At 46.6% G+C, this 20,807-nt stretch overlaps 15 non-coding genes and 4 pseudogenes across 15 annotated transcripts; all 19 read left to right on the top strand.

The window, feature by feature from the left end:
* The first annotated feature begins 22 nt into the window (after positions 1-22).
* On the top strand, positions 23-141 carry LOC140291892 (5S ribosomal RNA). The gene has a single exon (XR_011912496.1). It is a non-coding gene; the product is annotated as a 5S ribosomal RNA (ribosomal RNA).
* A 268-nt stretch (positions 142-409) lies between these two features.
* On the top strand, positions 410-528 carry LOC140292070 (5S ribosomal RNA). The gene has a single exon (XR_011912512.1). It is a non-coding gene; the product is annotated as a 5S ribosomal RNA (ribosomal RNA).
* Positions 529-797: 269 nt separating this feature from the next.
* LOC140298601 (5S ribosomal RNA) lies at positions 798-916 on the top strand. Its single transcript, XR_011914232.1, has one exon. It is a non-coding gene; the product is annotated as a 5S ribosomal RNA (ribosomal RNA).
* Positions 917-1,185: 269 nt separating this feature from the next.
* Positions 1,186-1,304, top strand: LOC140298597 (5S ribosomal RNA). The gene has a single exon (XR_011914229.1). It is a non-coding gene; the product is annotated as a 5S ribosomal RNA (ribosomal RNA).
* A 13,690-nt stretch (positions 1,305-14,994) lies between these two features.
* Positions 14,995-15,113, top strand: LOC140294329 (5S ribosomal RNA). Its single transcript, XR_011912771.1, has one exon. It is a non-coding gene; the product is annotated as a 5S ribosomal RNA (ribosomal RNA).
* A 268-nt stretch (positions 15,114-15,381) lies between these two features.
* LOC140297729 (5S ribosomal RNA) lies at positions 15,382-15,500 on the top strand. Its single transcript, XR_011913439.1, has one exon. It is a non-coding gene; the product is annotated as a 5S ribosomal RNA (ribosomal RNA).
* A 269-nt stretch (positions 15,501-15,769) lies between these two features.
* On the top strand, positions 15,770-15,888 carry LOC140276651 (5S ribosomal RNA; annotated as a pseudogene).
* Positions 15,889-16,157: 269 nt separating this feature from the next.
* LOC140298557 (5S ribosomal RNA) lies at positions 16,158-16,276 on the top strand. Its single transcript, XR_011914192.1, has one exon. It is a non-coding gene; the product is annotated as a 5S ribosomal RNA (ribosomal RNA).
* Positions 16,277-16,544: 268 nt separating this feature from the next.
* Positions 16,545-16,663, top strand: LOC140290660 (5S ribosomal RNA; annotated as a pseudogene).
* A 269-nt stretch (positions 16,664-16,932) lies between these two features.
* On the top strand, positions 16,933-17,051 carry LOC140298555 (5S ribosomal RNA). The gene has a single exon (XR_011914191.1). It is a non-coding gene; the product is annotated as a 5S ribosomal RNA (ribosomal RNA).
* A 269-nt stretch (positions 17,052-17,320) lies between these two features.
* LOC140297085 (5S ribosomal RNA) lies at positions 17,321-17,439 on the top strand. The gene has a single exon (XR_011913028.1). It is a non-coding gene; the product is annotated as a 5S ribosomal RNA (ribosomal RNA).
* A 269-nt stretch (positions 17,440-17,708) lies between these two features.
* LOC140299489 (5S ribosomal RNA) lies at positions 17,709-17,827 on the top strand (annotated as a pseudogene).
* A 269-nt stretch (positions 17,828-18,096) lies between these two features.
* Positions 18,097-18,215, top strand: LOC140319320 (5S ribosomal RNA). The gene has a single exon (XR_011917953.1). It is a non-coding gene; the product is annotated as a 5S ribosomal RNA (ribosomal RNA).
* A 269-nt stretch (positions 18,216-18,484) lies between these two features.
* Positions 18,485-18,603, top strand: LOC140278013 (5S ribosomal RNA; annotated as a pseudogene).
* A 268-nt stretch (positions 18,604-18,871) lies between these two features.
* On the top strand, positions 18,872-18,990 carry LOC140302011 (5S ribosomal RNA). The gene has a single exon (XR_011914942.1). It is a non-coding gene; the product is annotated as a 5S ribosomal RNA (ribosomal RNA).
* Positions 18,991-19,259: 269 nt separating this feature from the next.
* LOC140297342 (5S ribosomal RNA) lies at positions 19,260-19,378 on the top strand. Its single transcript, XR_011913084.1, has one exon. It is a non-coding gene; the product is annotated as a 5S ribosomal RNA (ribosomal RNA).
* A 269-nt stretch (positions 19,379-19,647) lies between these two features.
* Positions 19,648-19,766, top strand: LOC140289119 (5S ribosomal RNA). Its single transcript, XR_011912225.1, has one exon. It is a non-coding gene; the product is annotated as a 5S ribosomal RNA (ribosomal RNA).
* A 268-nt stretch (positions 19,767-20,034) lies between these two features.
* LOC140292058 (5S ribosomal RNA) lies at positions 20,035-20,153 on the top strand. Its single transcript, XR_011912511.1, has one exon. It is a non-coding gene; the product is annotated as a 5S ribosomal RNA (ribosomal RNA).
* A 269-nt stretch (positions 20,154-20,422) lies between these two features.
* LOC140296091 (5S ribosomal RNA) lies at positions 20,423-20,541 on the top strand. The gene has a single exon (XR_011912931.1). It is a non-coding gene; the product is annotated as a 5S ribosomal RNA (ribosomal RNA).
* Positions 20,542-20,807: the final 266 nt, after the last annotated feature.

The following is a 20,807-nucleotide window of genomic DNA, read 5'->3' as shown; positions in this document are numbered from 1 at the left end:
CACATTGTTCACAGATATTGTTGCTTACGGCCACACCACCCTGAAAATGCCTGACCTCGTCTGATCTCGGAAGCCAAGCAGGGTTGGGCCTGGTTAGTACTTGGATGGGAGACTGCTTGGGAATACCAGGTGCTGTAAGCTTTTTCTCTTCTCTCTACCACATGCATGTCTTTTGTTGCAACGTCTGATCACCCTGTGACACATGAGGAAGTTGGTCATCTTCAGCTGCTGCTGCTTTTTGGCAGACACGAAGTGATCTGAGATTCTAAGTTTCAACTGCAGATAATAATCACGTCAGGGAAGAAGATGTGCCCACTACAAGTTAGCCTTTCTCTGCAATTATCTGATTACATAGAGGAACTGTATGATTCCAGTACCGATATAATGCACATTTGTCACAGACATTGTTGCTTACGGCCACACCACCCTGAACATGCCCGACCTCGTCTGATCTCAGAAGCCAAGCAGGGTTGGGCCTGGTTAGTACTTGGATGGGAGACCGCTTGGGAATACCAGGTGCTGTAAGCTTTTTCTCTTCTCTCTACCACCTGCATGTCTTTTGTTGCAACGTCTGATCACCCTGTGACACATGAGGAAGTTGGTCATCTTCAGCTGCTGCTGCTTTGTTGGCAGACACGAAGTGATCTGAGATTCTCAGTTTCAACTGCAGGTAATAATCACATCAGGGATGAAGATGTGCCCACTACATATCAGCCTTTCTCAGCAATTATCTGGTTACATAGTGTAACCGTATGATTCCAGTACCTATATAATGCACATTTGTGACAGACATTGTTGCTTACAGCCACACCACCCTGAATATGCCCGACCTCGTCTGATCTCGGAAGCCAAGCAGGGTTGGGCCTGGTTAGTACTTGGATGGGAGACCGCTTGGGAATACCAGGTGCTGTAAGCTTTATCCCTTCTCTCTACCACATGCATGTCTTTTGTTGCAACGTCTGATCACCCTGTGACACATGAGGAAGTTGGTCATCTTCAGCTGCTGCTGCTTTGTTGGCAGACACGAAGTGATCTGAGAGTCTCAGTTTCAACTGCAGATAATAATCACGACAGGGAAGAAGATGTGCCCACTACAAGTTAGCCTTTCTCTGCAATTATGTGGTTACATAGAGGAACTGTATGATTCCAGTACCTATATAATGCACATTTGTGACAGACATTGTTGCTTACAGCCACACCACCCTGAATATGCCCGACCTCGTCTGATCTCGGAAGCCAAGCAGGGTTGGGCCTGGTTAGTACTTGGATGGGAGACTTCTTGGGAATACCACGTGCTGTAAGCTTTTTCTCTTCTCTCTACCACCTGCATTTCTTTTGTTGCAACGTCTGATCACCCTGTGACACATGAGGAAGTTGGTCATCTTCAGCTTCTGCTGGATTGTTGGCAGACACGAAGTGATCGGCGAGTCTCAGTTTCAACTGCAGGTAATATTCACATCAGGGATTAAGATGTGCCCACTACTGTTGTGACTTTTTTGGAGTTCAATTTACCTATTATGCTATACTCAGTAGTTAAAGATGAGAAGTCACGAAGCATCAAAGATGAGACAGATTCAGCTGGTTCGCGGTCCAATGATGGTTTATTGCAGAGTTACAATTCGACCATACATGAGAAGTAGCCCAGGCTAAGTCTGAAATCTCTTCTGAAGGTTCCCCTTTTTATACAAGTTGGGCCTGCGGATGCTCCTCCCCGGGGCCCCTCCTTTCGTATGGCGTGTTTTCCCTAATCTTCCACCGTTATGTCTTAATTACTTAGTTTACCTGTGGCAGGGCCCTTTGTCCTGTCTTTTTTAAAACCTTTATTCATGTAATAGTCCTTCCCATTACTCCTGACCTCCCTTCTACATCCATATCTCCTGTTTACTATCTTGATAACATGTACATTGTATTACTGCTTGACGTGGCCATACCTTGGTACCTTTCATGGCATTAATGCATGATTCGACACTACACAGTGTGAACCTTGGTACTTTTCCATGACGTTAATGCCTGACTCGACATTACACAGAGCTAAACTTTGGTACTTTCCATGGCCTCATTATGTGTTCTTTCCAGCTTTACTTTGCGTAAGCATTTTCTTCATATTTTATTACTATAAGGGCCCGGTGAACTTACACCACATTTCCCCCCTGTGGTCCTGATAAGGACCACCCAACAAAGAAAACCACGTTACAGTAGATATCGTGCACACACAGATTAATACAGCACTCTGATTACAGAGGTAAAAACACCACACCATTAGTAAGTAGTCAGCATAAATGCATCCCACAGTGAGGATCACAAGAAAATGAAGCAACAGCAGTAAAGACAGCTGTACGGCTTCACCTTAAAATCCATCCTGGGACTGGCCCATCCAGATGGCTCTCGTGATCGTCCCTGACGGGCTCCTAGCTGACCCTTGCAGACATGGCCAGGGAAACATCCCCCCACAGGTAGGTAGGTTGTAGTTGTAGGAGGTAAAACCCTAGCCAGGTGGCAAAGGCAGCAGTACTACATGTCAACACTAAATAATCGTACCATAACAATCACGCGTGAGCATGCAAGGTTAATAAACTTCAGTGAAATAATAATCTTTAACAGCACACACCAAACCATGTCCATTTCTGCTCATGCAGCTATTTACCAGTGGTTTGTTCTAAGGGCGAACCCTTGGCACACGTATGAGGGTTAATCCTCTGAAACCTTTTTTTTTTATAGAAGGATTTTTGATTATTGTTTTCCCAAAACTCATTGCCACTAGGACAATGCTTAAATTGTACCAATTTAAAGTCACTCATCAGGCCTGTGCTGATGGCACAGGCTAAGCTTACAACAGAGAGTTCAAACCCTCGCCACTTCAACATGTATTTTGCTATGTAGCAAATGCTATGTAGCAATATACTTACTCACGGTGCCTATGCACTCGGGAGTACATCATGGAACCAGGCTCCCATAGCAAGGCTACTAATTTAAACATCATCCATATCATCCATAAACAAGCACTAATTAGTTATCCGTACGTACTACCTTTGCATTAATAATTTTAATCCTATTAATTCATCGCAATATGTTATACTGTCCCGCTTCAGCTAGTCCCATTCTATTGTCTTAATCCCCCAGCAGGTCCTTCCTGCTGTGCAGTGGGTTCCCCCACCCCCCTTCTCAGTATGGCTTCCATGCCACGGACTGCTGTGATCTGTTGCCGCAGTCTGTTTTGACAAAAGGTGAGAAGTGAGGTGTTGGCTTGTCGCAGTTGTGTTAGTGTTTGCTGAGCCCGATCATAGTCAGCCTGTGTCCGATCCACCTGTCTCTGCAAAGAGTTGGCTGTCTGTTGGGCAAGGACCAATTGCTGAGTCAGTCGCTCTTGCTCTGCTCTTGCCCGAGTAAGGTTCTGCTTGTACTTGCCTCTATGAGCAGAGCTTCTGACTTTCTGAATCTGTTTGCGGGCCATAGGGGTGAGACCAGCTCGCAGAGCAGAGTAGACTGTTTTTGTCATGGTCCCAATCTCACCCCTAAGATCACTGAGTTGTATGTACTGGTCGAAGGGCCGGGCCAGGAACGTCGAGATATGAGCTCTATCACCCGGGCTGACTTGAAGATAGGTCGGTCTGACAGACGGAGGTCTTGCCATCGGTTGGATCGCAGCTGCGGGTTGACCGATGTGGATCTCAGAAGGATGTCCTCGATCCTCTGGGTCGTCTGGACTTTGCGGGTTGGATGGAGGTCTGCGGTAAGCTGCTGGCCACTGGATCTCGGGCGGATCTGCTGATGGTCTCGCTGGATTCCCCCTTGGTGGTGTCTGGGACTGGCTCCACTCAGGCCCCCCTGACGGCGGGTCGAAGTGTCTCTCGTCCTGCTGGGAGTCACCAAGGTGCCTATTTGGAACAAATGGGTTGGCAGCTAGGGGTGGATGTGTTCCTACGGGTGTGTGTGTGTAGTCCCCTCTGCTAGAACTGTGACCAAACCAGTCATCCACGGCCACATAACGGGTAAAGAAAGCCTCTGCCATTTCCAACAGTCTGTGATGGAGACATGGTAATTTTAGTGATTTATCTGATTACCTCATACCTATGAGAAATTTGCTGTCCGTGTTAGTTCGAACATGAACGTGAGTATTTACAAAGTGTATGTGAGTTTTTACAATACGCGTATGTGAGTATTTACAATACGTACCTTGTGGGGAGCAGGCGGCGACCATTACCTCCCTACCTATTTTCCTACGCTTCATACAGCCCTATGCGCTCTTCCAAGTCTAGGGAATCTTGCATCAATATGACTGGGAATTGTCCAGTTATGCTAGTAAAAAGACGTGATATTAGGAAGCGGAGCAGAGGTATGACACAGCAGATCACCAGCAATACCACCAACACAATTCCAGCCAGCACTATCCCAGCCAGTTTTAGGTATTTAAGCCATCCCAGTTTACTTAGCCAGTCCTTAAAGCTTGTAATTTGCGTATTCCAATTGGAATTTTTCACATGTTCATCTCGCAGCCGCTTCATTTCTTTCAGAACGCCCGTCAAACTACCGTTGGCGCTTGTATGCATTGGGATCAAGGTGCAGCATTCTTCCCCAATTATGTCACAAATTCCCTGATCCTCTGCCATGCGTGTTTCTATCACAAATCTATTTTGTAAGGTCATTAATGATGTTGCATGTAACTGTTCCCGCACGAGTGCCACCCCTTTGACAGTGAAATTCATGAATCTCTGCTGATTAAACCAAAGGAGGTTAACCCACCGACTGTTCCTAGCTATGTATTGGGCGTTTGCTATAGTTCCTGTAAATGGAACTGAGCCTAATACCCTCCCAGACTCTATCCAGGCTTCTCCTAGAGCATTGTTATCATCCGGAACACCCAAGGGGATCTGATCCCAGGTAATATAAACTTCATTGGATGCTCTCCAATCCCATGCTTTCCAAACATTCCACTCCTTATCTGGGTTGGAGTCAGGTGCACTTCGTTTGCTCCTAAGGTGTATTTCAGTTTCATTTGATTCTTGTGTAATTAAGGATAAACGTCCTGTTAACATTATTGGAGCACATATCCCCGTCCAGTTGGCCGGTAGATGTGGTAACATAGTGGCGTTACTCTCGCAAGTCCAAAAGATATCCCCCAATGGTTCTGTTCCCTTTCCCAAATCCAACAGTCTGTACTGGGCTATATAGGACGAATTTTGTTCATAAATCACATGTCCCCCGTTTGGTACTATTTGTTTACATTGTATTCGGGCTTTTGGACTGGTCTCACATATTTTAATGGTTCCTGTGGCATTTCCTGTGGTTAGTCTCGGGTACCATGTTAATCTGCTGCATCTCACCAATCCTTCCGCATCCGTCATCACTGCAGATGCTCTCTGCGTAACCTCCTCCAATTCGTCTCCCCGTGCTATGCAGAAAGGAAAGATAAGATTGTCAGGCTTGCGGACCACTGGGGGAAGCACTGTTAGTGTGTCATAATCATCAAAAGAGAGCTTTTTTGGGCAGACCTTCTTGTTTGCACTCCACCCCGACAGTCCCCCTGCCATGTGCATTGTACAGTGGGGAAAACATTTAGAAATGTCTGGACAATCCCCTATCTCACTCCCTGGTAATATCTGGACTTGTGGCAATTTTTTAGCATTATAGCAGGCAATGCAGTCTCGTTTTTCCTGTTTTCTTGCTGCAAACATGTCGCTTATGGAATACTGTATCCATTGTTGGAACAAATTTGTGTCCCAATGTGCTGTTCTTAGTTTGTTCAAGTCCCGTTTTTGTCTTTTATTCATTAATCTTACGTTAATTCTGGCTTCTTCCACTGACATGCTCTGTCCTGTTCGTGCGTTTTGACACATTGTTCTGGTGCATCTTACCTGAATGGTCACCGTCCCCTCCCCACGGCAGTCCGCGTTTTGGGGATATCCCAGCCAATGTTTACCCATTGACTCGGTCCCTATTTCTTCTGTTAGCACATAATCATATATATCTGCTTTGACATGCATTATATTTTTAAGTTCCCCATTGTCACTATCTATTATCCCTTTGTTAGTGGCTAATGTGGTCATTGCCAAAGCGCATGTGTCTAGTGTGTGTTGCGGGGTGACTGTGTGAGGATTAGCCGTGGCGGTCACTATAATTTCCCCCGTTGTTAATCCACAAAGGGTTAACACCAACATGCAGCTAGTCAGACTCAGAGAAAAACCAGTCCCGCCCCGGCGTGGGCGGATATGTGAAAGTGTGCGGGTCGGACGGGCCTGGTACTTCCTCCTGTGGCGAAAGCGGTGATGGGCATGCATGTGAAGGGTCATCTGATGAACGTGCCACACCGCCATCAGAACCCTGTGTGTGTTGCGAGTGGTATTCTTCAGGTGCTGGTGGGCCGTCTTGAGGCACCACCTGACTTGTAGGAACACCTGCGTCAGTAGGAGGGTCACTGGGCCTGTCAGGCGTCTCAGCAGCAGGTGAATGCTCCGAGTCGCTGGATTGCAGTCTGTGCCGACGGGCTGACAAGCGGGCTGACCTCCTCTGACCATGCGGTGACAGTGAGTCAGAACTTGAGGATGTCGGTGTTGGACTGGAACCGGTGCCCTGAGGGAGGCTGTGCGCTGCCCTTTCAGCATGCTCAGACCCAGACGGTTCTGGAAAGTGTCCAGGTGGGTCTGGTGGCCTATAGCGGGTGCAGTGGTTCTTGTGGAACCAGAAGGGCTTACCTTCAACCTTCAACGCAGTGGGAGTAGTGAGCACAACCTTAAAGGGTCCCTCCCTACGCGGTTCGTTCCACTGACGCCTAAACACCCGTATGAACACCAGGTCACCAATTTGGACGTCGCGAACGTCCAGGGGAATGTGCGTCTCGTCTTTGCCGTGGGCTTCTTTCACCTGTTGGAACACAAGTCTGTGGATTTGAGTTAATGCACGTAAATAGTCACCCAACTCACGTTCCAACTGAGCCATGGCAGGCCCCTCCAGTGGTCCCCTAGTTTGTGGGAGAGGCATGGGACGCCCTGTAAGCATCTCATGAGGAGTTAGATGGGTTAGTCGATTAGTTTGGGAGCGCATTGCCATCAATGCCAGGGGTAGAGCATCTACCCATGTTAGTTTGCCATTGCAATCAGCCATGATCTTAGCTATCTTGGTTTTCAAGACACCATTGGCTCGCTCCACAGACCCCTGAGACTGTGGGTGATACACACATCCATACTTCTGCTTGATGCCTAGGATTTTGAACATTTCCTGTATCACCTGTGAAACAAAATGTGGACCATTATCAGATGAGATGGTGTCTGGCATGCCAAACCTGGGAAACACCTCTCTACACAGAAATTTCGCTGCGGCCTTGTGATCAGCCTTGGAGGTGGGGCAAGCTTCAATCCACCTGCTGAACCTGCAAACAACAACCAGCATGTATCTTTTCCCTTGTACACGGTCAATCATGTCCACATAGTCCATAACCAGATGTCGGAAAGGGCCATCTGGCATGGGAATGTGAGCCAAAGGCTGAGTGAACATTTTGCGGACATTGTACTTCGGACAGTGGGGACACATGGCGAGTTCTCTATCAACCATCGGTGTCATATACGGCGACCACCACACAGCTTGCAGTTTTCTGATAACTTGGGCCCTAGAACAATGATCTGGTTCATGCATCTTTTTGATAGCAATCGGCAACAGAGAAAGTGGCAAAACAAAATGCCCGCGGAAACCCCTCCACAACCCTAGATGGGGGTGTGATGTTCGAACAGCTCCCCTTTGAACCCACAGGCGTTTTTCTGCTTCCGAGACCTTGTTCTGTGCTTCTATCAGCGAAGCTAGATTTGTTATGGGTGCACAATCTTCTTCGAAAAGAATTGGTCCCTGCACTGCTTGGCCCGTTGCTTCTTTGGCTGCCTCGTCTGCCAAATTGTTGCCTATTGCAACAGGTGAGGTGTTGTTTTGATGTGCTGCACATTTGACTATGGCTAACGATGTTGGAAGGTGTATGGCCTGAATCAGTTCGATCACTGCTTGGCCATGTGCCACAGGGGTGCCATCCGTACGCACAAACCCTCTTTGTTTCCAGATACTGGCGTTGATATGGCACACTCCATAGCCGTACCCACTATCTGTGTAGATTGTGGCCCTTTTGTTAGCTGCTAATCTACAAGCTGCTGTCAGTGCTTTAATTTCAGCCAATTGGGCCGAACAAGGCTGGTCCAGACTTACTGATAGTAGTTTGGTGAAGGAGCCATCAGGATTAAGTTGGACAATTCCATACCCAGCCTTGTTCCCTGTCTCGCCCCTGACACATGAGCCATCAACGAACAAGGTCAGGTCGGACGGAATAGGGTGATTGAACAAATCATCCCTGACTTTCATGAAGGTGTCCGTCTCCTTGAGACAATCATGGGGCTCACCTTCTGTTGGCAATACCATTCTTGTGGCCGGGTTGATGGTAGTGCACCTCATCACCGTTAGGTCAGGTCCAGAAAGCAGGATCTCATAACCTGTTCGTCGTGCTTGGGTTATCACAAAGCGTGGGCTTGTGAGCATGGCATGCAGTTGATGTGAGGTGTACAAGAATATTGGATGGCCCATAGTGATCACAGAGGCCTTTTTGTATGCAAAAGCGGCTGCAGCTAGCCCCTGGTAACAGGGTGGCAGACCTTCTTCTACACCATCTAACTTTGTGCTGTAGTACGAAATCGGTTGTTTACCTGTTGGAGTTTCTTGCATCAATACTGCGCATGCATACCCTTGCTTTTCTGCCACATAGAGATGGAATGGTTTGCCATAGTCTGGATTGGCTAGAGCTGGGGCAGCCTGGAGGTCATTTTTCAGCAGTTGGAAAGCCACTTCTGCCTCATCAGTCCATTGCAGCTGGGATGACTGTTGTCCTTGGCCTGCTACACGGATCAAAGTTCTCAATGGTGCCGTTTTGAGAGCGTAATCACAAATCCAAGGCCTGCTGTAGCCTGCCATACCAAGAAAAGACAACATGTGACCAACAGTTTGAGGTTTAGGCGTTTTACTGATGGCTTCAAGCTGGGACGGTGCAATTTGCCTCTTGTCCCCACTTAGCTGTCTGCCCAAGTACTCTACCGTTGTTTGGCAGAACTGCAGCTTTTTCTTACTCACTTTGTGTCCTCCTTCAGCCAGAGCTGTCAATACAGCGATGGAATCTTTCTCGCACTGTTCTTTGGAGTCAGAGCAGATCAAAATGTCATCCACATACATCAAGGTGGTGGACTGTATGTCCAAGTGACTGAGATCATGTGCAAGAACGCGATTGAAGATGGAGGGAGAGTGTACAAATCCTTGTGGCAAGCGAGTGTATGTGTATTGTTGACCCTTGAATGTGAATGCAAACAAGTGTTGGGAATCTGGATGCACTGGTACACTGAAGAATGCAGAGCACAGATCTATCACCGTAAACCATTTTGTGCCTGGTGGTATGTTGGACAACAAAGTGTGTGGATCAGGCACGATGGGCACTTCTTCTGCAACAATGGCATTGATTAGCCTTAAGTCATGCACTAGTCTGTACTCATCACCATTTGGTTTCTTTATGGGAAAGATTGGGGTGTTGCATGCACTGTTTGTTTTTATGAGGACCCCTGCCTCCACTAGTCCTGTTATGATGGGATTTATACCGTCTATGGCTTCCTGTCTGAGGGGATACTGCTTTTGATACGGTAATCTGATGCCTGGCTTCAAATGGAATCGTTGTGGTTCGGCCGATTTCACTATCCCTACATCTGTCTTGTGTTGGGACCATACTTGGGATGGGACTTGTTCTAATAATGTCAAGTGTTCTTCAGTTGTTGCCATAAGCCCAACTCTTTCTCTGGATACCTTAACCCTTTCAGCTATCACCTCATCTGCATGTGTGAAAGCGATTTTGAAAAACAGTCCATCTGCGGAGACACTAATCTGGTTGCAGTCTGTGGGAATCCAATCTTTGATCTGTCTTGCAGCTCGAACCATGGGGCCCAAGTCATGTGATTCATATTTGTCAGCAATCAAAAGAGTGACGTGAGGCGTGGAGTTGGGGACTTGAAACCAGTCCCCGACATTCTCTCCTGCAAATTTCACAGCTGCAGCTGCTCCTTGGGGTCCTATTATGATGTCTTCGTACTGGACAATCAGTGCTCTGTTGTTAATTTTTTCGTCCCAGCTTTCCTCATAGTCATCGTGGACTTGGTCTTTATCATAAAACATGGTGCAGTGGAGTGGGAGTGTTGGCTCTTCAGCCATGTCATAGTGATTCATTACCAGTGGTCTCCATGCTTCCCATTCATGACGAAGGAAAGAGTCCGGTGTTGTCAGCTTCATCCAGAAAACTTGCGCCTCTGGGTTGCTAGTTGACTTCTGTGGAGATCCTGTGGGGGTTGTTAATGGCATCATAGGAACAGACAAGTTATCAGATTTCTCAGACTGGTCGTCGGTCACCTCAAAATAGATACCATCAGGGGTACATTTGATTTTTGCATTGAGCTTGCACAACACATCTCTTCCCAGGAGATTAATTGGTGTGTCTGCTGAATATAAAAGAGAAGAATAAATTGTCTTTTCTCCTATTTTCAACGGAACCGGTTCAGTCATTGGTATTATTTGTGTTTTCCCAGAGAAACCTACTGTTCGAATCTTCGACGCTGAGAGGGGAAGGTTGGCTCCGTCTTTTCCTATACAGGAGTATGTGGCTCCTGTGTCAATCATGAACTGGTGACGCTGGTTATTTATAGTTACATCTATTGTGGGCTCAGCATGTGGGCGTTGTGTTAAAATTGGTAAAATCACCTCCCCTTCAGGTTTCTCTGGGCCTCCCTATTGCCAATGTGCTGCTGGACCCATCCACGGTCCACTGTTTTGAGGATTAGGACCTGTTCCAGCGCTTGGGGGTCCTGAGCCAGGTTGTTGGGGCTCCGGCCATGGGTTGATCGGGCAGTTCCTCTGCATGTGTCCTGTCTGCCCGCACCCCCAGCACTGCAGTCTTGATTGGAATGAGGGTGCTGTTGAGGCTACCTGTGGCTGTGGTTGATATTGCCCGGTTGGAGGTCCCCCAGACGGTCCTTGGGGCCTCCTCCATCTTCCCCGCGTGGGAGGGCCACCTCGTCCTCTTCCTGCTGCAGGCTGCTGGATGCCTCCCCCTTGGTTGAGGTGCACATGGATCGGAGGGATCTGCTGATTCTGGAGTTGACCTGCCGGTGGAGCTGTGGGGTAAACATTAGGCACAGCAGACGTTTGTTGAACATGAGGTGATGACATGGTGGGTGTAATAACTGGTGCTTGCATTACCCCTCCTTCTGTTGGTCCTCCCTCCACTGGAGTGGCCACACTTACAGCTGCTTGAGGCTTTGGTCTCTCCCTTTCCTTCTTCTGCTTTGCCAGTTCACCTATCTGCAGCTGAGTCAGTTTATTAGCCAGCATCTTACTCTGATCATCCAGGGCCTGTTTTTCAGCCCTGTGTGCCTTCACATAGTGTATTATATGCTCAGAGAACACCGGCCAGTCCATTTTCATCAACCCCACCACCGCATTCAACTTATCTTGTACTTCTTTTGGCATGGCATTTTTCACATACAACATAAACAGAGCTTTTGTTGATTCATTGCTGTCCCACTCACTTCCCGTCTCCGCCTTCCACATTCTCTGATAGTTATGCAAGAACTGTGACGGGCTGTCACTATCCTTCAAACATTCTTTCTCCAATTTAGCTGGATCCATGCGTGACGGGTACTTCTCTCGCAGGGCCCGCCACACTTCTGGTCGTATCAGGTCGAAGGTTATAGCATCATATTTGTGTGTGGTAGCCAACCTGATATATCCAGCCATCCTGAATACTTCTGTGGTGGCTGCTTGTCCTGCTGTCTTTGTCAGTAGTGCCTTGATGTCGCCACCCGCCAGCTTAAGTCCTCCAGTGAGTTCTTCAAGCTTCTCGATCCATTTATCAGCTCCGTCTGTCAAAGGAGTTAGTTTACTTGCAAGTGTCATCATATCCATAAATGACCATGGCACATACCTGAAGTTGTTATTGGGTCCTTTGGCCAGCAGCGGGTACATTCCAGGGGAGGGTTGTCGCTGTGAGTTCTGCTGAGGTATTCGTTTGGAGCTGCGTAACTCCCTCCTCTCCTTTTTGTTTCCTGCCTCCATCATTAAGTCGAGATCATAAGTTGTTTCTTTGAACTTAGAGCGTGGGGGTGGCGAACATTCTCCACCGCACCCTTGCTGACTTGTCAGGTTCTCACGTTCCTTTTCGTATTCCCCGCCTTCACCTTCTTCGTCTTCTGATGTTTCTAACTCTTCATCCTGTGAGCCCCCGGCCCCACCTTTGCCAATCGAGTGCTCTGATCCCTCTTCCTTTTCCTGTACTTCTGACCTTTCCAGTATTGCCCCGGTCGCGCCCTGTTGACTCTCTGTTATTAGCTGTTCAACCATTGCTTGGTCTTCTTCGTCTTCCGACATTATTTTCTTTTTCCATTTGCCCCCATCCTTCCCAGATCCTGTTTTCTTAGGTTCTGCCGCCACGTCTACTTCCCTCTGTGTCTTGTGTGTTGCTTTCTTATGTGTTCCCTCATCTGCATGCCAGTAAGATGATGATCCACTTGCCTCCCTATGCCTGTATGGCCTATCTTCTGAGTAGTGACGAGATGATGATGAGGCACCTGCCTCCCTATGTCTGGGTGGCCTATCTTCTTCTTCTTCCTCTTCCTCGTCTACTGTAATCTTTATTGTTCCTGTAATTACTCCCCCTGCTTTGTTCTGCCCTAGCTGCACAAATTGTCCCACTCTACCAGGGTTGTAAGGTGGTGGTCTGGGGCCGGTGTTTTTATTCAACATGGGGTTTCTGCTGGCTTCTACTCTAAAATACTGTAGGATGTCTCTCTGCTCAGCATTCTTCTGTTTTTTCTTCATGTGTGTCACATCATACCTTTTGTCCTTATTTCTTAATTCTTCCTCCACCTCATCACAGCACCTTGGATTAAAACTGCCTTCTAGAGGCCATCGATTTTTACCAGATGTCATCCTGTGCCAACTTTTCATACATTTGAGAATTTTGCGTCCGTTTGTTGGATGAGTAACTATGACTAATTTTGCAGGTGTTATCTCATTTTTCTGTTTACTTTTGTTGGCTCCCATGTTTTATGGCAGTTCACAGCAGTCCTCGGGGTAGTGTGGTTACTTATTATCTTGTCTTTTATTACACCCGTTTTCTTGCCCACTGCCCCCACTCTATTCAATGCAGAGCCGATATGTGCACTTTAGTGTTTTTCCAATTTTTGTTACACTTTTTGTCACTCTACTAATAATTATTTTAACTGCTTTATGCTTAATTGGAATTTCTTTAGAGATGATATCACCTATCGTGTGTTATTCGTCACACTACAATGTTTCTAGTGATCATATCTTATTTATTTAGGCTTATGCACCACGCTTACAACATGGACACCCTTTCACCTATATTATATGCCTGGTTGGCACTTTTAACAACTGTTCCAATTATACTTTTTACCTTTTGTTAATCTATTACACATTAACAATAACATAAGTACATTTTACAACACTTCTTTTGAAAAATATCAATCCTTTTGTTAACTGCAAGACTATTCCTTCAACAGTTACTTTTTTGTACTCGCTGTACTTTACTGTTTTCTACAGTTTTTCCCTGCCTTGGACCACCCCTCGAGAAGGCACGGTGGTTGACGTCTCCACAGGCGGTACTTTATCCTTATGCTTTACCTTAGCATCTTAGTCACCAATACAATTATTTAATCAACAACATAGACAAAAAACACGATCGTCCTTCAAAGTTTCAACTCAGTTTCTTGTTGCTTTCTTTACTGACTTACTGCGACCTTCTTGATCAGACAGTCAATGGGGCTGTCTGATTAAACCTTCCTTCTTCACCCTTCATATACTTTACCAGCACATAACTTACAACTCCAAGACCTGTAAGTGACATAATAGCCCACAAGCAAATCAATAGGTTAAATATGCATTGTTGGAGTTTATCCATTCCACACTTGTCGTATTTTCACACAATCATTCACACGTGGACCGATCACCAGCTGTTATTCTGCTCGTACTAGGTTGTTTAGGATAGTGTATTAGTACCTTCTGACCACTGGAGCTTAGGTGGAGGCTGGATCCCCATGAATTTGGAAAAATAAAAGAATTGGTATCTCACCTGTTCTTGGTGGATATGTGGGCCCTTTGGGGTTCCTGGCCTCCAACCAGCGCCCGTGGCCTTCCGGTGTCGTCACTTCCTCCTGGCTGGCTCGCCAATTGTTGTGACTTTTTTGGAGTTCAATTTACCTATTATGCTATACTCAGTAGTTAAAGATGAGAAGTCACGAAGCATCAAAGATGAGACAGATTCAGCTGGTTCGCGGTCCAATGATGGTTTATTGCAGAGTTACAATTCGACCATACATGAGAAGTAGCCCAGGCTAAGTCTGAAATCTCTTCTGAAGGTTCCCCTTTTTATACAAGTTGGGCCTGCGGATGCTCCTCCCCGGGCCCCTCCTTTCGTATGGCGTGTTTTCCCTAATCTTCCACCGTTATGTCTTAATTACTTAGTTTACCTGTGGCAGGGCCCTTTGTCCTGTCTTTTTTAAAACCTTTATTCATGTAATAGTCCTTCCCATTACTCCTGACCTCCCCTCTACATCCATATCTCCTGTTTACTATCTTGATAACATGTACATTGTATTACTGCTTGACGTGGCCATACCTTGGTACCTTTCATGGCATTAATGCATGATTCGACACTACACAGTGTGAACCTTGGTACTTTTCCATGACGTTAATGCCTGACTCGACATTACACAGAGCTAAACTTTGGTACTTTCCATGGCCTCATTATGTGTTCTTTCCAGCTTTACTTTGCGTAAGCATTTTCTTCATATTTTATTACTATAAGGGCCCGGTGAACTTACACCACACTACATATCAGCCTTTCTCTGCAATTATCTGGTTACATAGAGGAACCGTATGATTCCAGTACCTATATAATGCACATTGTTCACAGATATTGTTGCTTACGGCCACACCACCCTGAACATGCCCAACCTCGTCTGATCTTGGAAGCCAAGCAGGGTTGGGCCTGGTTAGTACTTGGATGGGAGACTACTTGGGAATACCAGGTGCTGTAAGCTATTTCTCCTCTCTCTACCACCTGCATGTCTTTTGTTGCAACGTCTGATCACCCTGTGACACATGAGGAAGTTGGTCATCTTCAGCTGCTGCTGCTTTTTTGGCAGACACGAAGTGATCTGAGAGTCTAAGTTTCAACTGCAGATAATAATCACGTCAGGGAAGAAGATGTGCCCACTACAAGTTAGCCTACTCGGCAATTATCTGGTTACATAGAGGAACCGTATGATTCCAGTACCGATATAATGCACATTTGTCACAGACATTGTTGCTTACGGCCACACCACCCTGAACATGCCCGACCTCGTCTGATCTCGGAAGCCAAGCAGGGTTGGGCCTGGTTAGTACTTGGATGGGAGACCGCTTGGGAATACCAGGTGCTGTAAGCTTTTTCTCTTCTCTCTACCACGTGCATGTCTTTTGTTGCAACGTCTGATCACCCTGTGACACATGAGGAAGTTGGTCATCTTCAGCTGCTGCTGCTTTGTTGGCAGACACGAAGTGATCTGAGAGTCTCAGTTTCAACTACAGGTAGTAATCACATCAAGGATGAAGATATGCCCACTACATATCAGCCTTTCTTGGCAATTATCTGGTTACATAGAGGAACTCTATGATTCCAGTACCTATATAATGCACATTTGTGACAGACATTGTTGCTTACAGCCACACCACCCTGAATATGCCCGACATCGTCTGATCTCGGAAGCCAAGCCGGGTTGGGCCTGGTTAGTACTTGGATGGGAGACCGCTTGGGAATACCACGTGCTGTAAGCTTTATCCCTTCTCTCTACCACATGCATGTCTTTTGTTGCAACGTCTGATCACCCTGTGACACATGAGGAAGTTGGTCATCTTCAGCTGCTGCTGCTTTGTTGGCAGACACGAAGTGATCTGAGAGTCTCAGTTTCAACTGCAGATAATAATCACGACAGGGAAGAAGATGTGTCCACTACAAGTTAGCCTTTCTCAGCAATTATCTGGTTACATAGAGGAACCGTATGATTCCAGTACCTATATAATGCACATTGTTCACAGATATTGTTGCTTACGGCCACACCACCCTGAACATGCCCAACCTCGTCTGATCTCGGAAGCCAAGCAGGGTTGGGCCTGGTTAGTACTTGTATGGGAGACCGCTTGGGAATACCAGGTGCTGTAAGCTTTTTCTCTTCTCTCTACCACGTGCATGTCTTTTGTTGCAACGTCTGATCACCCTGTGACACATGAGGAAGTTGGTCATCTTCAGCTGCTGCTGCTTTGTTGGCAGACACGAAGTGATCTGAGATTCTAAGTTTCAACTGCAGATAATAATCACGTCAGGGAAGAAGATGTGCCCACTACAAGTTAGCCTACTCGGCAATTATCTGGTTACATAGAGGAACCGTATGATTCCAGTACCGATATAATGCACATTTGTCACAGACATTGTCGCTTACGGCCAAACCACCCTGAACATGCCCGACCTCGTCTGATCTCAGAAGCCAAGCAGCGTTAGGCCTGGTTAGTACTTGGATGGGAGACCGCTTGGGAATACCACGTGCTGTAAGCTTTATCCCTTCTCTCTACCACATGCATGTCTTTTGTTGCAACGTCTGATCACCCTGTGACACATGAGGAAGTTGGTCATCTTCAGCTGCTGCTGCTTTGTTGGCAGACACGAAGTGATCTGAGAGTCTCAGTTTCAACTGCAGATAATAATCACGACAGGGAAGAAGATGTGCCCACTACAAGTTAGCCTTTCTCAGCAATTATCTGGTTACATAGAGGAACCGTATGATTCCAGTACCTATATAATGCACATTGTTCACAGATATTGTTGCTTACGGCCACACCACCCTGAACATGCCCAACCTCGTCTGATCTCGGAAGCCAAGCAGGGTTGGGCCTGGTTAGTACTTGTATGGGAGACCGCTTGGGAATACCAGGTGCTGTAAGCTTTTTCTCTTCTCTCTACCACGTGCATGTCTTTTGTTGCAACGTCTGATCACCCTGTGACACATGAGGAAGTTGGTCATCTTCAGCTGCTGCTGCTTTGTTGGCAGACACGAAGTGATCTGAGATTCTAAGTTTCAACTGCAGATAATAATCACGTCAGGGAAGAAGATGTGCCCACTACAAGTTAGCCTTTCTCGGCAATTATCTGATTACATAGATGAACTGTATGATTCCAGTACCGATATAATGCACATTTGTCACAGACATTGTTGCTTACAGCCACACCACCCTGAATTTGCCCGACCTCGTCTGATCTCGGAAGCCAAGCAGGGTTGGGCCTGGTTAGTACTTGGATGGGAGACCGCTTGGGAATACCAGGTGCTGTAAGCTTTTTCTCTTCTCTCTACCACCTGCATGTCTTTTGTTGCAACGTCTGATCACCCTGTGACACATGAGGAAGTTGGTCATCTTCAGCTGCTGCTGCTTTGTTGGCAGACACGAAGTGATCTGAGAGTCTCAGTTTCAACTACAGGTAGTAATCACATCAAGGATGAAGATGTGCCCACTACATATCAGCCTTTCTCTGCAATTATCTGGTTACATAGTGTAACCGTATGATTCCAGTACCTATATAATGCACATTGTTCACAGATATTGTTGCTTACGGCCACACCACCCTGAAAATGCCTGACCTCGTCTGATCTCGGAAGCCAAGGAGGGTTGGGCCTGGTTAGTACTTGGATGGGAGACTGCTTGGGAATACCAGGTGCTGTAAGCTTTTTCTCTTCTCTCTACCACATGCATGTCTTTTGTTGCAACGTCTGATCACCCTGTGACACATGAGGAAGTTGGTCATCTTCAGCTGCTGCTGCTTTGTTGGCAGACACGAAGTGATCTGAGAGTCTCAGTTTCAACTACAGGTAGTAATCACATCAAGGATGAAGATATGCCCACTACATATCAGCCTTTCTTGGCAATTATCTGGTTACATAGAGGAACTGTATGATTCCAGTACCTATATAATTCACATTTGTCACAGACATTGTCGCTTACGGCCAAACCACCCTGAACATGCCCGACCTCGTCTGATCTCGGAAGCCAAGCAGGGTTGGGCCTGGTTAGTACTTGGATGGGAGACTACTTGGGAATACCAGGTGCTGTAAGCTTTTTCTCTTCTCTCTAGCACCTGCATGTCTTTTGTTGCAACGTCTGATGACCCTGTGACACATGAGGAAGTTGGTCATCTTCAGCTGCTGCTGCTTTGTTGGCAGACACGAAGTGATCTGAGAGTCTCAGTTTCCGCTGGAGAGAATAATCACGACAGGGAAGAAGATGTGCCCACTACATATCAGCCTTTCTCGGCAATTATCTGGTTACATAGAGGAACTGTATGATTCCAGTACCTATATAATGCACATTTGTGACAGACATTGATGCTTACGGCCACACCACCCTGAACATGCCCGACGTCATCGCATCTAGGAAGCCAAGCAGGGTTGGGCCTGGTTAGTAGTTGGATGGGATACCGCTTGGGAATACCAGGTGCTGTAAGCTTTTTCTCTTCTCTCTACCACATGCATGTCTTTTGTTGCAACGTCTGATCACCCTGTGACACATGAGGAAGTTGGTCATCTTCAGCTGCTGCTGCTTTGTTGGCAGACAAAAGTGATCTGAGAGTCTCAGTTTCAACTACAGGTAGTAATCACATCAAGGATGAAGATATGCCCACTACATATCAGCCTTTCTTGGCAATTATCTGGTTACATAGAGGAACTCTATGATTCCAGTACCTATATAATGCACATTTGTGACAGACATTGTCGCTTACGGCCAAACCACCCTGAACATGCCCGACCTCATCTGATCTCGGAAGCCAAGCAGGGTTGGGCCTGGTTAGTACTTGGGTGGGAGACTACTTGGGAATACCAGGTGCTGTAAGCTTTTTCTCTTCTCTCTACCACCTACATGTCTTTTGTTGCAACGTCTGATCACCCTGTGACACATGAGGAAGTTGGTCATCTTCAGCTGCTGCTGCTTTGTTGGCAGACACGAAGTGATCTGAGAGTCTCAGTTTCAACTGCAGGTAATAATCACATCAGGGATTAAGATGTGCCCACTACATATCATTCTTTCTCGGCAATTATCTGGTTACATAGTGTAACCGTATGATTCCAGTACCTATATAATGCACATTTGTGACAGACATTGTTGCTTACAGCCACACCACCCTGAATTTGCCCGACCTCGTCTGATCTCGGAAGCCAAGCAAGGTTGGGCCTGGTTAGTACTTGGATGGGAGACCGCTTGGGAATACCAGGTGCTGTAAGCTTTTTCTCTTCTCTCTACCACCTACATGTCTTTTGTTGCAACGTCTGATCACCCTGTGACACATGAGGAAGTTGGTCATCTTCAGCTGCTGCTGCTTTGTTGGCAGACACGAAGTGATCTGAGAGTCTCAGTTTCAACTACAGGTAGTAATCACATCAAGGATGAAGATATGCCCACTACATATCAGCCGTTCTTGGCAATTATCTGGTTACATAGAGTAACCATATGATTCCAGTACCTATATAATGCACATTTGTGACAGACATTGTTGCTTACAGCCACACCACCCTGAATATGCCCGACCTCGTCTGATCTCGGAAGCCAAGCAAGGTTGGGCCTGGTTAGTACTTGGATGGGAGACCGCTTGGGAATACCAGGTGCTGTAAGCTTTTTCTCTTCTCTCTACCACATGCATGTCTTTTGTTGCAACGTCTGATCACCCTGTGACACATGAGGAAGTTGGTCATCTTCAGCTGCTGCTGCTTTTTGGCAGACACGAAGTGATCTGAGATTCTAAGTTTCAACTGCAGATAATAATCACGTCAGGGAAGAAGATGTGCCCACTACAAGTTAGCCTTTCTCTGCAATTATCTGATTACATAGAGGAACTGTATGATTCCAGTACCGATATAATGCACATTTGTCACAGACATTGTTGCTTACGGCCACACCACCCTGAACATGCCCGACCTCGTCTGATCTCAGAAGCCAAGCAGGGTTGGGCCTGGTTAGTACTTGGATGGGAGACCGCTTGGGAATACCAGGTGCTGTAAGCTTTTTCTCTTCTCTCTACCACCTGCATGTCTTTTGTTGCAACGTCTGATCACCCTGTGACACATGAGGAAGTTGGTCATCTTCAGCTGCTGCTGCTTTGTTGGCAGACACGAAGTGATCTGAGTTTCTAAGTTTCAACTGCAGATAATAATCACGTCAGGGAAGAAGATGTGCCCTCTACAAGTTAGCCTTTCTCGGCAATTATCTGGTTACATAGTGTAACCGTATGATTCCAGTACCTATATAATGCACATTGTTCACAGATATTGTTGCTTACGGCCACACCACCCTGAACATACCTGACCTCGTCTGCTCTCGGAAGCCAAGCAGGGTTGGGCCTGGTTAGTACTTGGATGGGAGACTGCTTGGGAATACCAGGTGCTGTAAGCTTTTTCTCTTCTCTCTACCACCTGCATGTCTTTTGTTGCAACGTCTGATCACCCTGTGACACATGAGGAAGTTGGTCATCTTCAGCTGCTGCTGCTTTGTTGGCAGACACGAAGTGATCTGAGAGTCTCAGTTTCAACTGCAGGTAATAATCACATCAGGGATGAAGATATGCCCACTACATATCAGCCTTTCTCGGCAATTATCTGGTTACATAGTGTAACCGTATGATTCCAGTACCTATATAATGCACATTGTTCACAGATATT

The sequence above is a fragment of the Leuresthes tenuis genome, unplaced genomic scaffold, assembly GCF_036924035.1.
Source record: "Leuresthes tenuis unplaced genomic scaffold, fLeuTen1.0.hap1 SCAF_1, whole genome shotgun sequence".
NCBI classification, from domain to species: Eukaryota; Metazoa; Chordata; class Actinopteri; order Atheriniformes; family Atherinopsidae; genus Leuresthes; species Leuresthes tenuis.
This window is presented reverse-complemented; position numbering and strand designations above follow the sequence as displayed.